A 16627-nucleotide genomic window follows, 5' to 3' on the forward strand; every position below is an offset into this window, starting at 1 on the left:
TTACCTAAACAATTTTATTACTTTATGATATATTAAGATTTTATAAAAAAAATTATTTGTGACCTATTTAATTATCATTTAATATTTTACTCTATTTTCTGATCCATATATCTATGACAAATGAAAGGTGGACACGAAACGATCTTTTGAATAGATGAAGATAATATTGCAGATAATTTGTTGATCAAAAATCTATTGGAAAATAGAGATTCTATGACGTATTTTAAAGTGGATATGATGAAAAAATTTAATTTGACCCAAAATAAAGAGAAATAAATGTGAAGATGAGAGACAATCAGGATTTTATGGATATCTTATAAAGACGTATTTTTAAAATACAAAATAATATATACAGTAACAAAATGATAGAAAAATGAATAGTGTGACGAGAGTTTGATGGTATTTGATTTTAGTGCACTCCTCTCTAATTTTTCATTTTAAAGTATATATATATATATATATATATATATATATATATATATATATATATATATATATATATATATATATATATATATATATATATATATATATATATATATATATATATATATATAATATATATATATATATATATGTTATTAAGATTGGTCATACAAATTTGAGTATTAAATTGATGTAATAATTTTTTTTAAATATGTTTGTGTGAAAATTATAGAAAATAATCAAAATATTTAAAACAGAAACATTATAATTAATTCAAATATTTAATCGGTGTTATTTTTATTAAAGGGAACAAGTTTACTGTTGAATAAAATATTTTTATAAATATTTTAAAAATAAATTATATTTATAAATGAGAAGAAATATATGATTGATTCAAATATTTTAATTATTTTAATTTTTTTTATTTGTCAATATAAAAGTTTAATTGTTAGTAGTATTTTTGATGATGTTATCAACTATAGAAAACAAAATTTGACCAAATCATTGATTCACAAACCACCTCCTTGCGACTTCGGTTTTGCCAACCTCAGTTGTTGACTTCTGTACAACTTTTCACAATTCAACTATATTTATTTCATCACTTTAAATTTGAAGACATACTTTTAGACTTTCAAATTTTAAATTATCACAAATTATTGTGAATCTCATAGTTAACCCAAACATTACTTACCACCATGAACATTTGAGTTCAACCGTGCACAGCAATAACGTGCTCCCTTCCCTCTTCATCATTTTGTAGCTATAGAGATTCCATTTATGAAATTTCGTTATCAATTCACGTGCTAGACTGTATGAAAACAATGGAGGCAAGTATAGACCTTGACTTGGCTGTAACTTGTCGTCTATTTAGAAGACACAAAATTGTGGAAAAATCATTTAAGATTAATTACAACCATCATAAAGTCGAAACGTGTCATGACAGGGTTTCTATTTATGAGCTTAATTCTGCACAATATATTGTCTGAATTATTATCTAATACAAGCAAAGAAACTGTGCAAGTCCATGATAAGATCTTTACTTTTCAATTACATCAATTTGCTTTCTACTACTACTATTCAGTTTCAGAGTTTACTATTTCGAAGCATTTATTGCACTACTACAAATATAAAAAAAAGTCAACATTAATATTAGTAATATTATTAAACAAAAAAATTATTAATATTGTTAAAGATAAAAAATATACACTATAACTCTTTTAAGTGATATAGAATGAAATGGTAAGAGATGAGTTGAAATAAAGTTTTATTGTTAGAATTAATTAAAACTTAACGGAATAAAATAGAATAAAGTGATATTTATTTTAATTTATTAAAGCTTAATGGAACAAAATAAAATATAGTGATATTTATTTTATTTTATTTAATCACTTACCATCTTATTTCATTTAATTGATTTATCAAACTTTAAAATTTGATTTACTCTATCATAAAAATATTCAAATATAAATAATAAAATATAATTGGTATTCTATTTTATTTTATCACTTTTTCATTTTTTTGTTTATTTTAGAATAATCATACATGATTTTAATTTTTCATGTACTAAAGATAATAAATTAATTATCATATACCTAAAAATATTAATTTAATCGACATGCATAAACTAGTTTTTATTATTATTAAAATAAAAGATGATCAAATAAAATTTTAAATAATAGTCGAAACCATACAAAATTCCTTTTATTTTAGTATGGTATGGTTTTCAAATTTTGGAGGACTTTGTGAAGGATTTATATTATTCATAATATTTATAAAAATTCTATTTATAAAAATGTTTTATTTAATTTCAATTTTACTATTTAATTTTAGTTTAATTGTACTAAATTTTAGATCTTCTACGATAGCTTGTTGATTCCATTTTGTGTTGAAATACATAAGTCATATATAATTTGTGATGAGGATTGACTGAAAAAGTATCTGGTGTGCTTGTAATTTTCAAGTCTTTGTACAAACTTTACTTATCAAAAGCACTAGTTAATTTATTTCATTTGCATACTACATACCTAGGTGCATGATATGACTGATCAACGTGGCTAGTGGCTATACACATTCGAGTTATCAATATCAAGCATATATATTCTATATTCTTTGTAACACTATATATGGAAAAATATGTTTGGTTCATCAAATTTATGGCTAGGATAATCCAAAACAAATAATAAATAATTGCAATCAAACATATAATCAAATGTCGCATTATTCTGCTTTTACTATAAAGTGACTTTATTTATGAATGACAAAAAGTGTCCCCTACCAAGCAAATTGATCATGTAATGTATGCCTATAGTGGAGATGCTAACTCTAATATTTTATTAATATGGAAAGAGAAACTTAATATCAAGAAGAAAATGCACCACTATATAGGTCTTGATAGTGAACCTTTCCAACCATAGTCATTGACTATATATTGTAGTTTTTCAAATTTAGAGAAAAAAGAAGTAGGTGTGATCACATGTATGGTATATACCCTATCTGGTTCACATGCTATGTTGTCCTTTATATGAAGCTTTAAAGTATAGCCACTCTATATGGAGAAGAGGTTGTAGTGGGGGAACTAAATTTTCAAGTACAAAAACTATATTATTATATGTATTTAACTTGTTAGTACATTTGGCCGCAAAAATTGACTGCAAAAACTTATCTTCCAATGCTAATATATAGGTATAAATATACATCATAAATATTATCAACAATATTTGTATTTTGAAAAATATTGTTTCACTTTCTTATTTTTAATATAAGTATAATAGTTATTTATTGTGTATGCAATTTTGCATAATATTTGTAATAATAATAAACACAATAAGAGAGAAAATTTTAATGCGAAAAAATTTATATAATTATATACATTATTTATATCTTAGTGGAAGAAAATGCACTATATATACATAGGTCTCTAATGAGGAAAATCTTGCCATATATGCCCTACCATGTTAATCCACCATAACACATCACTAAAACTCATTCTTCATGCTTAAATGTCACATCTCGCGTGCTTGAGTGTGGGCTCTAAATGACAACTTTTTTTGTTTTGTTTCAACTTAACCTTAATTATGAAAATAGATATCAACCACATAGTACCTATAATCATATAAAGAATCACACATTTAATTATTAAAAAATATTTTTGACGTACAAATTAATATTTAAAATATTTCCTATATACTTAAGAATACAATACATTATAGAAGAAATTATTTTTCTCTATTTGTTGAAACATAATCAAATATAATGATTTTATTGGTAAATTATTTTATTTTATTTTACTGGTAAAGAAACAGTGACACATGCAATTCATACTTAAGAAAAATGATTGTTTGTGACAAAATAATATTTAGTTAAATTTAATAATTTTGTATCTTTTAAATAAATATAAAAACAATGTTAGAATATATTACTTTTTATTTATTATAAATATCAAATATGAGATAAATGTTTGTGACTAAAAAGTTAGTTAAAAATAATATTTTATATATCTTTTATATAAAAAATAATAGTAATGTAATAATTAGAGCTTTTTAATTTATTATACACTAGACAGATTTATATAACTAAAGAATTAAAATTAGAATAATTATAATACACCAACTAAAATTTAGTTAAACTTCAATTTTATTCGAATCACTTGAAAATTTGTTGAATGATAAAATTCATACACCACTATTTTATCCAATATAATTATTAATCCATTTAAACATTTTAATGATAGTTTACACAAGAAAAGCATCACTCGGTTGTGCTCGTGATAGAATACACTAAGATAGATTTAGGTTGTAAAAGGAAGAAAGTATTGAATAAACATTTTGGTCTTTCATAAGAAAAACAACTTCAGCAAAATTACTATTTAAATAGCTAGGAATTCTCTTTTGAAAGGATAAAAGACAATGCTCAAAAACTATTGACAGTAATACCAAAATTGGGTTTTTATTTTGGGAATTTTTTAATGTACAATCTTACTGGTATATTATGTGAAAATACTTAAATGTCTCTCAGATTTTGGATATGTATCTTTGGACGCATTTAGAAACGTTAAATGATCTAGAGATGCATCTTCGTAATATTTTAAAAGTCATGTATCATGCATTAACTCTGAAAGACTTGACAAATATATTGTACCGGAGATGCATCGCCGATTATTTTACGAAGATACATTTTCACAACATACCAGAACATTGTATGTTATATTTTGTTTATGTTTATTCAGATGAAGATTTATAAATGTTATTCAGTCCAATAAGAGACGAGATTTATATCATACAATCGATATGCAAAATGTGACGTGTATACATCCAGATGGTTCAAAAATGTCATTTCTAAGTAAAGTTGAAATACACGATAAAGTAGCATGAGGTGAAAATAAAATACAATCCATAATTAATCCAAAATACAACTACTATATACTATTCTACTACTGTATATATCGGACTACATCTCCTCTGCCTCATATGTCATCGATCCCGTTGTCCTTCGTCGTTGTCTCCAGTACATCAATGTCCCTCGTGCCTCAGTCATGATGGCATCTAGGACCTGCCTCACATCAGACCCATCAGGGAAGATACCTCTGTTAATGCATGACTGCGCAATCTCCACTATTCGACGACATACATGCAAGACATCCTCAACATGATCTAATTGTGATTGTTCCTACTCTAATATCTCCAAATGAGATGGCCTCGATGGATCTCCTAGAGCAGTTTGCACCATATACGGATGTGACACCCTGAAGAACTACCTGATGTACATGTTGACGTGGCTCCAATCGCTCTCAGATATGGTACTCCACGGCATCCATGTCTACGTGTCAAAGCAGAAGGAGTAGAGACAACAGGGTGTCTGAGAATGATTTGAGTGTAGCCGAACTTCCGCATCACGCGCTCAGGAAGATGAGGAGCAGTGAGACGTGACCCGCAAGCCAACAATCTCAAGTATAGCATTATCTCGTCAAATGGTCGTGTCTCTCGGTGATCGACATAGGTATTGAAGTGCATGTACTTGGTAACCAAGAGGTCAAGATACACTTTAAATGACTCTATCGCCCAGTTCCCTCTAAGAGGGGTAAATGCAGTAGCACACGACATATCCTCAATGTAAGTCGGTGCACTCACCCAACCGGATATGCGTGGGAAGTGTTAAAGGATCCAAGTCTGAAAAGTATGGAACACACAAATCATCATTAATGGCATTGTAAAGATGAAATGAAAAGGATATAAAAACATTAAAAGTCCTATAAATATTACAGTCAATAGTGTGATGTTTCATGTGACCTGCTTCGTCTTCCACATACAGCCCTCAGATAACTTCGAGTACAGGTAGACCAAATAAGCATCCCCCTAGTTATACTCATGGATTCGCTCAAAGTCATCTAAGTACCGTAGGTAGACGACATTTGTATAAGTGACACTCTTGTCCATAAAAATCATAGTGCCAACCAAATATACCATGTATGTTCTCATAGCATACACTTTATGCAACCCCACCTGCTCATCATCATCTCTAGTGTTAAACGGTAGGCCTAGATCTAGAGAAGGATGAATAGATTCAAAGTTAAAAAACTTGACAAAAAATAGGTTTAAAAAAGTATGACGCGGAAGCAAGTTACAAATTTCCCAGATCAAAATTCGTCTGACCGAACTCGCTATCAAAAAGCTCGGATATGTGTATTAACGACAACGGTATGATAATGATTCACAAATAGATCAACAACATCTGATCACAACTAGTTGAATGCAAAGTAATATGGAAAATTCTATCTCCAATGAAAATACCTACAAAAATACAAGTGAAGCAATTTGTCAAACACTTAGTGTACGATAAAAAATGTTTGGAATTCTATGTGGTATTGTTATTCTAGAAATCCAATCACAACCAAATGGTTTGTGATATACACAACAACACCAATTTCAAAATATGTTCAAAATTATGATCCAAACAAAATTGATCAAATGATTAATGCAATCGACAATTTGTAAATTGAAAATAAAAGATATATATATATATATATATATATATATATATATATATATATATATATATATATATATATATATATATATATATATATTATATATAGAGAGAGAGAGAGAGAGAGAGAGAGAGAGAGAGAGACAGAGGCAGAGACAGAGAGAGTATACAAGGATTTGTTTAGGTAGTTCCTCAATCGACCTCGCTATAGGTACGTCTGCCCTCGATTTGAATTCGAATTGAGATAGTATATTATATCTTACTTTGCAAATATATGCATACAAGAGATGTAGAAGTCTAACCCTAGAAACCCTAGACTTGATGTATGAGGTCATGTGTCGATCTGTGAAGGTCATAGGCTGCCTATGTGTCAACCTGAAGAGGCGACACATGAAACAAAACCTACATGCTTCAATAATGCATCATGGGTGTCGACCTATGAAATGGATATGTCGACCTATAGTAGAACTTTTTTTTCTATAGGTCGACCTATAGTCGTATGTGCCGACTTATAATTCTATTTTTCACAAAAAATATTTTTCATGCACTTTTTATGGATGAGACCTTTTCCAACTTGTTTCCAAATGCTTTTATGTTTTCTAATGCTAAGATGCACATAGAAAATCAAAGGATATCGTCCAATATACATTAACGCTAAAGTATCCTAGTTTTAACATCATGCAAAATACATCTAACAGAGATTACACTCACATAGTCCCTTTTTTTTATGATGGAAAACTTGAGACAATGTATTTCGTGTTTTCAAGGAAAGGCTCCCCCTGAATATATGCATCCCAACTTCCAACTTCATCTTGTTTCTCCCCTTTTGACAATATCAAAAAGAAACGAAGCAAACCATGAGAAGTATCTTAAACTATAAATAAACCAATATAACACACAGAGGTGATTTGCAAAGATAAGACATTAATACTATAACACTCACATAGAATGATTTTCATATTGAAAAATAATTCCTAAACATAAATACAAGCATATAAAGCAACATTAGAACATGATTTCCGTAACTTATGTCAAATAACATAACACAAACATGAAAGATGAATTATACAATGTAATAAAAAACTCTTGAGTTGCTACAAAAGCGACACGATTACGTGACATATGCCTTTGGTTCTCCCAAAATGTTGCACATGCATGTGCTATAGCAAGGCGATATATAGATTTACCACCACACAAACCAAAAATTGAGATGTTATCATAACAATGACACACAACAATAATTTTGCTAACTTTATAACATGTTCAACCATAATTCATGCAAGAAAAGATAACGAGTCAATGCACCAAGAGCATATTTCAAGCATATAAAAAGAATATCACAAAGTCACTATAAGCATATAAGTTGACATACATCAATAGAAATTTTTGGAAGTGAACATTTATGAACTATTTCATACATCAAAAATATCAATCATTTGGAATATTAAGCAACATGCAAAAGTAAAAGCTTACTTACAAAAAGGGAAAAAGGAAAACAAAATAATATTACCTCGGTAATGAATTGATGACAAATGCACTCTTACGTAATTGAACTTCCAAATAAAGTTAGAGCAAAAATATATAAAGTGCATGCAGCAAAACCATATTTAGGCAAGATTTGAGATATCAAGTATCCCCAATTCCCTTCGAATGTTGAGAAACAGTTCGGTCACAAGAGGTTTTGTAAAAATATCCACAAGTTGATTTTTGCTATCAACATGCTCCAATACGACGTCTCCTTTCTCAACATGGTCACTGTCACACCCCAGTTTTATCTAGGCATTTTTAAAACTTTCATGCATCCGACTTTATTTTTTACTTTGCATTACATGCCTAACATCACATGCATTTCATCACGCATGATACCTAAAATGTCAACCGGGATAAATTTTCGGATCTACAAACAGACTGGTTGAATCATTTCTCAAATATATGTAAACTTAGCGGGCGGAAAATTTAAAGGTCGGATGCATGCATTATAAAGTCGGATGCATGATTAAAGCTTATAGAAGGGACAACTTGAGCATTTTAAATTATATGTGCTTCTTTAATTTAATATGAATCATTTATTCAAGTTAATCAATGACCCATATTAGCTATCCACACTTATTCCATTCATCCAATCAAAAAATAGAAATTTAAATAAATTGATTAATAAAGAAAATCAGAAAATAATAATAATATCTCTCCTCCTCCAATTGCTAGGCGCCACGTGGTCATTCTTATCCTTCCCATTGATGATATCCACACGGACAGCTAAGAAAATCCACTCTTATCTCATTTGATTTTTTGCTAAAATGAAGGGAAATCCCTCCAATCAACACATGACATGCGTCCCACTCCAATGCACTCTCCTTGCCCATTATGTAACAAAAACGGGGGAAATAAAAAAAGCACTTCTCTCTCTCTCTCTCTCTCTCTCTCTCTCTCTCTCTCTCATAATTAACATAAGCTAATATATACAATCGCAAGATTTAACTAAAAGGTTAGCATTAAGTACAACGGATGTGTGGGGTACTAATACATTCCCCTTGAGTAATCGACTCCCGAACCCTGAATATAGTTGCGACGACCATATTATTTCAAATTTTTTATTGATATTTTCTTATTTCTTCATTGTAATAAATAAATTTCGGTGGCGACTCTGTTCGAATCATTTTTTCCGCGACTTTACGAAGGATCATATTTTTTTAGATCTGACAGTCACATAGGAAGTGGTGACAGGTCTCATTATGCTTAGCGCGAGAGTATATCACCAGTGTTGTCGCACATAATAGGAATACGTTGTAGTTTAATATCAAAATCAAGTAGTTGTTGTTTGAGCCACAAAATTTAAGCACAATAACTACCGACCGCTACATATTTTGGCTTGGCAATTGACAAAGCAACAGAAACTTGTTTCTTGCTATGCCAACTTACTAAGGAACTTGAAAACATGTGGAAAGTTCCACTAGTAATCTTCCTATCCGAATTGCAACCGGAAAAGTCAGAATCGGCATAACCAACCAAATTACAATCTCTTCCCTTAGAATACGAAAGACCATACTTAAAAGTACCATGAAGATACCTAAGAATTTGTTTTACGACTTTTAAATGAGATTCCTTAGGAGCCAATTGATAACGAGTGCACATACACACACTAAACATAATATCCAACCTAGGAGCATTGAGATATAGAAAAAAACCAATCATACCTCTATACTTCTTCACATCAACATCCTTACCATTTTCATTCCTTTCCAAGTTTCCATTTGTAGGCATTGGAGTGTCAATCGACTTTGCATCTTCCATACCAAATCTCTTTAGTAGTTTATTATAATATTTGGTTTGACACACAAATGTCCCTTCATTGAGTTTCTTGATTTAAAGCCCAAGGAAGTAATTCAACTCCCCCATAAGACTCATCTTATCGAATGCTTTCTTCATTCTCTGCTGATACAACTGACCATGGCACATGGCAGTCAATCGCTTCTCTTCAATCAAATTCAGCTGGTCGTAACGACTCTCAATCCATTCAGCATCAGTCAACTTAGGGTTTGAGGGTATCGATCATTTTTCTTTTATTTGTTTTTTTTGAAAAAAATTGTTTTGATTTTTGATTTTTTTTTTTTTGATTTTGATTTTGATTTTCACCCCTCTTTTTTTTTTTTTTACATTACATTTGTAATGGTCCAGTTCGACTGTTTTGCTGACTCTCAAGATACAGCTGAATGATCTTCTCTTTGTGCTCAAGAAGACGGGTAATCTTGTCAGGAATCCCCTTCAACATCATCTTCCTCTACTTCGAATACAGGGAATCCACAATTGGGAGATGGCGTTGGATCATTATGTTCAATGGGTTTTAGAATCAACCTGCATAATGATTTTGAATATAAAAGCTTTTTGAAATCAAACAAGGCAATCATTATGCAGATGAAAAGTTTGATTTTATGCTTTTTTTTTCTCAGGGTTTTTTTTTGTGATCACCAATTTCATGCAAAAAGCAAAAAGTGAAAACAATTGGAAAAACAAATGTTTAACATGAATTTATTGAATGAAATATCATTGTATATATGATGCCAACAATGTCATCACTTATCCTTTTGGCATGGGATAAGGGTTTTTAAACAAAGTGAATCATTACTCTGATCTATGAATGACCGTAGAAACATCCACAGCGACCCAATTATGGCAGATCCTGCCAGGGATAACAAAATTGTCAGTATCCTCTGCATCTTCTTCCAAAATAGCAGCAGCTTCCTCGCTCTGATCGGCGTGGATGAAACCTCCACTCTTGAACAATCCTTTGTCGTTGAAGACCCCAGAAGAATAGCCAATGCCAGCCCGAGACTTGTTATCTTCAAGCTCGATCATTTTTTCCTAAACCAGCAACTGCACCACATTCAATGGCCAGTTTCGCATCTCGATAGGAAGCAAATGAAGGAGACCTCTTCTCAACAGGCTCGGCTATAGATAAATCTTGGAAAGGAGTTCCAACTTCATCCTCAGCATCAATGTATGAGAAAGAAGACAAGTGGCTAACCAGGAATAAATCCATCAAAAGCACTTAATCTGGCAAATTCCTCCTTGAGTTCACAGTTCTCTTGCTCAAGATGATCCATCAATCTAGAAGAGTTGGCTCTGGTGTAATACCGATGAGTCAGCTTGTCTTCAAAATAAATGAAGAGCACAGAGTTAGGCCACAGACAAGAGGACCGGAACAAGCACCTGCTTATGCAAATGATGCATGCAATGCTTGTGCATATGATTTGTTTTTATTTTCTAAGGAACTTTAGGGTATTATTTGCAAATTTTGAAATATTAAGCATTTGATCGCATATGGAAAATATCTCATCAAATATATTTGAGAAAAAGAAGTACAGCATTGTCAATTATTACAAGAGAAAAGGAAAATAAACATCCTATGGATCCCTAGAAGCTCGGGATGCCGGAAGATAAGCTGCACGAAGCCTCTTAATCTCTCTCTCATATGCTGCTTCCATATCCGCCTTCTCTTTGGCGAGTCTGTCGTACCTCCTTTTCCAGAACTTAGAAGACTAAGGAAGTAAAGAAGTCCAAGCATCGTTCGGATCGTCAATAACCTGATGCTCGAGGAACTCAATCAGAGCGTCTTTCTCCTTAAGCTGTTGAAGCAACTCTTCTCTTTCACGGATCCAGGCACGTGAAAGGTCTTCGTCTCTCAACTCCTCTACGCCTTGGTTAGGGAGGGTTGAAGGCCCAGCCACAACCAAAGGTGTAGGTCTTGGATAATCATAAGGCATGAAATACTCAGATGCTCTCTTCCTCACCCAAGTAGTATACGGCTCCAAAGCTATGCAATTCTTCGGACCCAACTCACTTCTACCCTTCTTGTGAATCTTGCGCCAAGCGCAAACCATCCTTGCTTTCAGGCCTTGGGGATCTTTACCCTCCTGAAAGAACACACCTTCTAACAGAATGTTATTAGGTTTATCCTTTAGGGGGAACCCAAGCTGACGACGTGCTAAGATAGGGTTGTAGCTAATCCCACCACATGTACCAAGAAGAGGCACATTGGAGAATTCACCACAAGAATCAATAATCTGGACACCATCATATGCACGATCATACCAAGAGATATCATCATTAGTGAGAGACATGAGTCTCGTCGACCACCGTAGACATCCCTTATTCTCCTTGAAAGCGACCGTCTGCGGTAAGTGAGAAATAAACCACTTATACAACAAAGGCAAACAGCACACAATAGCGCCAACACCCTTTGCATTCCTCAAATGCAAAGAGATATAGGTATCACCCAACAGAGTCGGAACGGGATTAAGAACAGAGAAGATCCTAATAGCGTTCACATCCACAAATTTGTCGATGTTGGGGAACAATACCAATCCATAGATGAGAAGCACGGATATGGCTTCAAAGGCATCCTCACTCATGGCCTTCCCATAAACGGTAGCTTGAGCGATGAGGAAATCAGCAGGAAGACCTTGAATTCCACCTTTGGTAGTCATATGAGCTCTAACCAAGGATTCATCTATGTGCAACATGTCAGCTATCTCTTGAGAAGTAGGAATACTCTCCAAGCCACTGAACGGAAACTGATCCAGAACAGGAATACCCACAAGATGAGCATACTCTTCAAGGGTAGGTAATAGCTGAAAGTCTGGAAAAGTGAAGCAGTGATACAGAGGATCATAGAACTGCACCAAAGTACCCATCAACCCTTCGCCGACCTGAGTAGTCAGCAGAGGCAGAAGCTTCCCAAAACGAGCTTTGAAACCTAAGGGGTCTAGTACATAGGATGTCAAATTCCTTAACTCTTTCGGATCAGGCTGTCTAAAGCTGTACTTCTTTGTATGCCTTTTTTGTCTTTCCATATCTGAAAATTTTGCAAATAAACCCCTTAAGTTCCTTGAAAATTTTCTTCTCTAATGATATGGATGCAGATGAATGCCTGAATGCATGAATGCAACAATCACACTCAAGGATCAAGCAAAGCACACCAGACAAAGGTCATGGGATAGCTTGTATTATCCTTAATATCAATCATCCATTTTGGTGGATTATGGTTTACACCTTATCGACACCCAAGTTCCATTGATATTAACGATATACGAACGGTTCAACCATCCATAATATCAATCATCCATTTTGGTGGATTATGGTTTGCACCTTATCAACACCCAAGTTCCATTGATGTTAACGATGGGTGAACGGATCAACCATGAATCACGGGTTTGTTGTGAGTCACGAGCATGGAGTCTCGGTTAGAACCACCCAAATGGAGTGTACTATGGTTTAAACCTGCCGAACATGTTCTACCAGAGGTTCCCATAGTCATCATCCCATCTTTCGAATATTATCAGAGGAACGAATACTCGTATTCCAAAAATATTCTCAAGAGAGACTCTTATGAGTGTAGTATCGCGTAACAATCGCATCAAATCTGACATTTGAACGACTTCCGCACTACGTCCTAAAAAATAGGCCAAGAGGGGCTTGGTAAACTAAGGTCCTTGGCTTCTACGGCACATATCGGAAGAATAATGCCTAACCACAAATGACTTGTGACATCATTAATCCAACATGACCTCCACCAAGTGAATGGGCTCGCAAGTCAACTTGCTAAGGAATAACTCCACACAAGTCGACGAGACTATGCCATTCTCCTATCATAGGATGCACTCGAGTTCGGGTATAGAACTCATCTCACAAGGATCACCAAGCAAGCCAGCAATTGATATATCAAGCAATTCAAGCATTACAATCAATACAGTAATCCCAAATTGCACCAAAAATATGTCATAAACAATATATCACAACAATTGTGAAAAGTTGGCAAACCCACTAGGAAGATTTGCTCCCCAGCAGAGTCGCCACTTTTCTGTAGCGGTGTATTCATCACTTTATGATTTATTGACTAAATCAAAAGCAAAGCATACAAAGATGGAGTCGGCACCGCACTTCTATTTATCCAAAGGAATGGCTAGAAAGCGAACAAAAGCCTAAGAAGTTTTACACGAAGAAAACTAATAAAAGGTCAGAGATCTGGGTAAGGGGGTAATTATGTTGTGGGAAGGTGTTAGGCACCCACAACATCCTAGGTACTCCTAGGGAACCTCTTTTCACAACTTGTTGTAAAATTATTTGTTTATGAAATATATTTTGTGCAAACATTGATTGAAGGGATGGGAAAAGAATATACAATTTTTATTATTTTTGTGTTTGAATGGATGAACCCATTGCCTACGTACCTTTTCATGAAAGATAAGGATCAAAACGCCGTAGTTCGGCTAAAAGATTTCCAAAAAGTGAATGGATTGATTTTAAACAAAAGCCTTAAGGTCTTTCATTATCAACGGGAGAAAACTCAACCTGAACCAACAATCCACCATGTGAGAACAGCTTCAACACGCTAGTGAGGGGTTAACCCTATAATAAGCATGGAAGTCTTACAATTCAATCACTAAGGATGCGGTGAGATTTACATCAACCACTATAATAATTCAGATCTATGGCTAATGCATGAAAACTTATCAAGAAATGGACAAGGGCCACAAAAGCAATTGAGTGAGTTGAATTAATCAATTAGAAGTATTCACAAAGATGAAGTCAAAGTTGACATTAAAGTTCATTCACAATGAGTATTAGTGAAAAATGAAGTTTGAAAATCAGAGGCTTAAGGCCTAGGTTTCTAGTTTTGAAAGCAAGTGATAATGTTTGCACAAAAGTTTTCTGGTTTGGGTTAAAGATGAAAACAAGGTTCAAGGTTAATCACAAAAGGGTGAGGGTTAAAGTTAAGGGACAAAGCCACAGGCAGGAATCGCTTTCTCAAGATCATAGAAATGATCCAAGTAAGTTCCTTTGGAATGAGCACAGGGCAATAAGCAAATAAGCAAGGTCTCGTAAGAGAGCAACAAAACTGGAAATGGATTGCCAATAAATGGTCTTACATCCAACTCCGAAAACAAATGGGAAACGGAGTGCCAATAGATGGTCTTACGTCCAACTCCACAAAGCAACATGGGAAACAGATAGCCAATCAATGGTCTTACATCTAACTCCATAAAAGGAACAGAATAGGAAATAGATAGCCAATCAATGGTATTACATCTGACTCCACAAAGAAACAAACATAGGAAACAGATAGCCAATCAATGGTCTTACATCTGACTCCACAAAACAAAACAAAATAGGAAATGGAGTGCCAATCAATGGTCTTATATCCAGCTCCCCAAAAGGAACAGGAAACAGATAGCCAATCAATGGTCTTACATCTGACTCCTCAAAAGAAAACACATAACAAATGCAAAACAAACATATGAATGATGCACAAATAAGCAAACAAGCAATCAATTATCACACGCTATACACAACCAAGAGGCTCATACAAGGCTGGGCTTTAGTCAAGGGGTCATATCGACCTTGACAAACAAGCCAAATACTGGAAGGGGTGTCAGGCTCTTAACCACTGACATTGACCGTCAGGGTGAGCAAATGAAATGGGAGATGAGGGTTAGACCTCATAGCTCTTAACCCTGGCCGGGGTGAGCTTTAATCAAAGAAGGTGTGGGAGTCCAGAATGAGGACCTCCATTCCACAATGACTGACTCTATATACAAGATTTTGGGTGTTTATTCAAAATGCGTCAGCACGTAGTGCGAGCAAGATGAAAGACTCAACTGAATAGCAGGGGATGGATTGCACATCCCTTCTATCTGCCAATGCCTCTTCACTTAGGAGGTCTTAATATGTAACCATGCCTCATTGAGGTCTTTAGCACAAAATTAAACAATCAAGAACATGGCCTCTTAAGGAGGGCTTCAGACAGGTGCCTGCCAAAGATAGCAGGTCTTCCAGACTACATGGAGTTAAAGAGATTACCTAAGTGGTATGCCAACCACAAGCAAAGCAAAGCAACTCAAGTAATGAGTTAAAGCTACTAAAGTACCTGTAAGAAAATCAAACAAGTCAATATTCACATTCAGACAAACCAAACAGACAGTCAACAGTGAGACAACCAATATACAATGTAAGTCAACAACTCAAGTGAGTTAGCCACCCAAGGACCTACAACACAATCAACATTAGTTAAACAAAGCAAATTGTATCTCAAGCAAGGAGATCATATCATCCATTAGGACTTATTGCTTGAACCTGAAAGGCAAAGCTCAAATTGTGAGTACAAACCCCTAGGGCAAAGCCCAGGGTCAAAGGAAAAGTAAAAAGTCAAAACAGCAACCAATATTCAACATAAAGCTCATTTAAACAAGCATGAACATGTCCTAAAAAGGACCAAGTCAAAAGCATTAAGCAAAGTCATCTCATGAGCAAGCTATGGCAAGGACAATTTTAAAGCACACAGTTGGAGATCAAGAATGAAAATTCCATATTAAAACAGAAATGAATCAAACAATTCTAGAAATTTTTATGTGCACACAACATGTCAAACAAAATCATCATGCCAAAAATTAGAATCAACAGAGTTCAATTGACCTAGAAATGAAAATGCACAAGTATGACATCAAATTGTGTGACACACATTGTCACACCATACAATCATGTGTCCAAAATAGAGATGAAAAATGAGAAAAATACCCAACCAAGCCTCAAAGGTCAAGCAACATGTTGGGAATCATCATACAAAATTTCATGGCAATTGGATCATTATTGAGCATTTCACAATAGAATGAATGAAGCATGTCACAATTTGCATACATGTCCAATCAACAGTCCACAATTCAAA

This window comes from Lathyrus oleraceus, chromosome 3, assembly GCF_024323335.1.
Source record: "Lathyrus oleraceus cultivar Zhongwan6 chromosome 3, CAAS_Psat_ZW6_1.0, whole genome shotgun sequence".
NCBI lineage: Eukaryota > Viridiplantae > Streptophyta > Magnoliopsida > Fabales > Fabaceae > Lathyrus > Lathyrus oleraceus.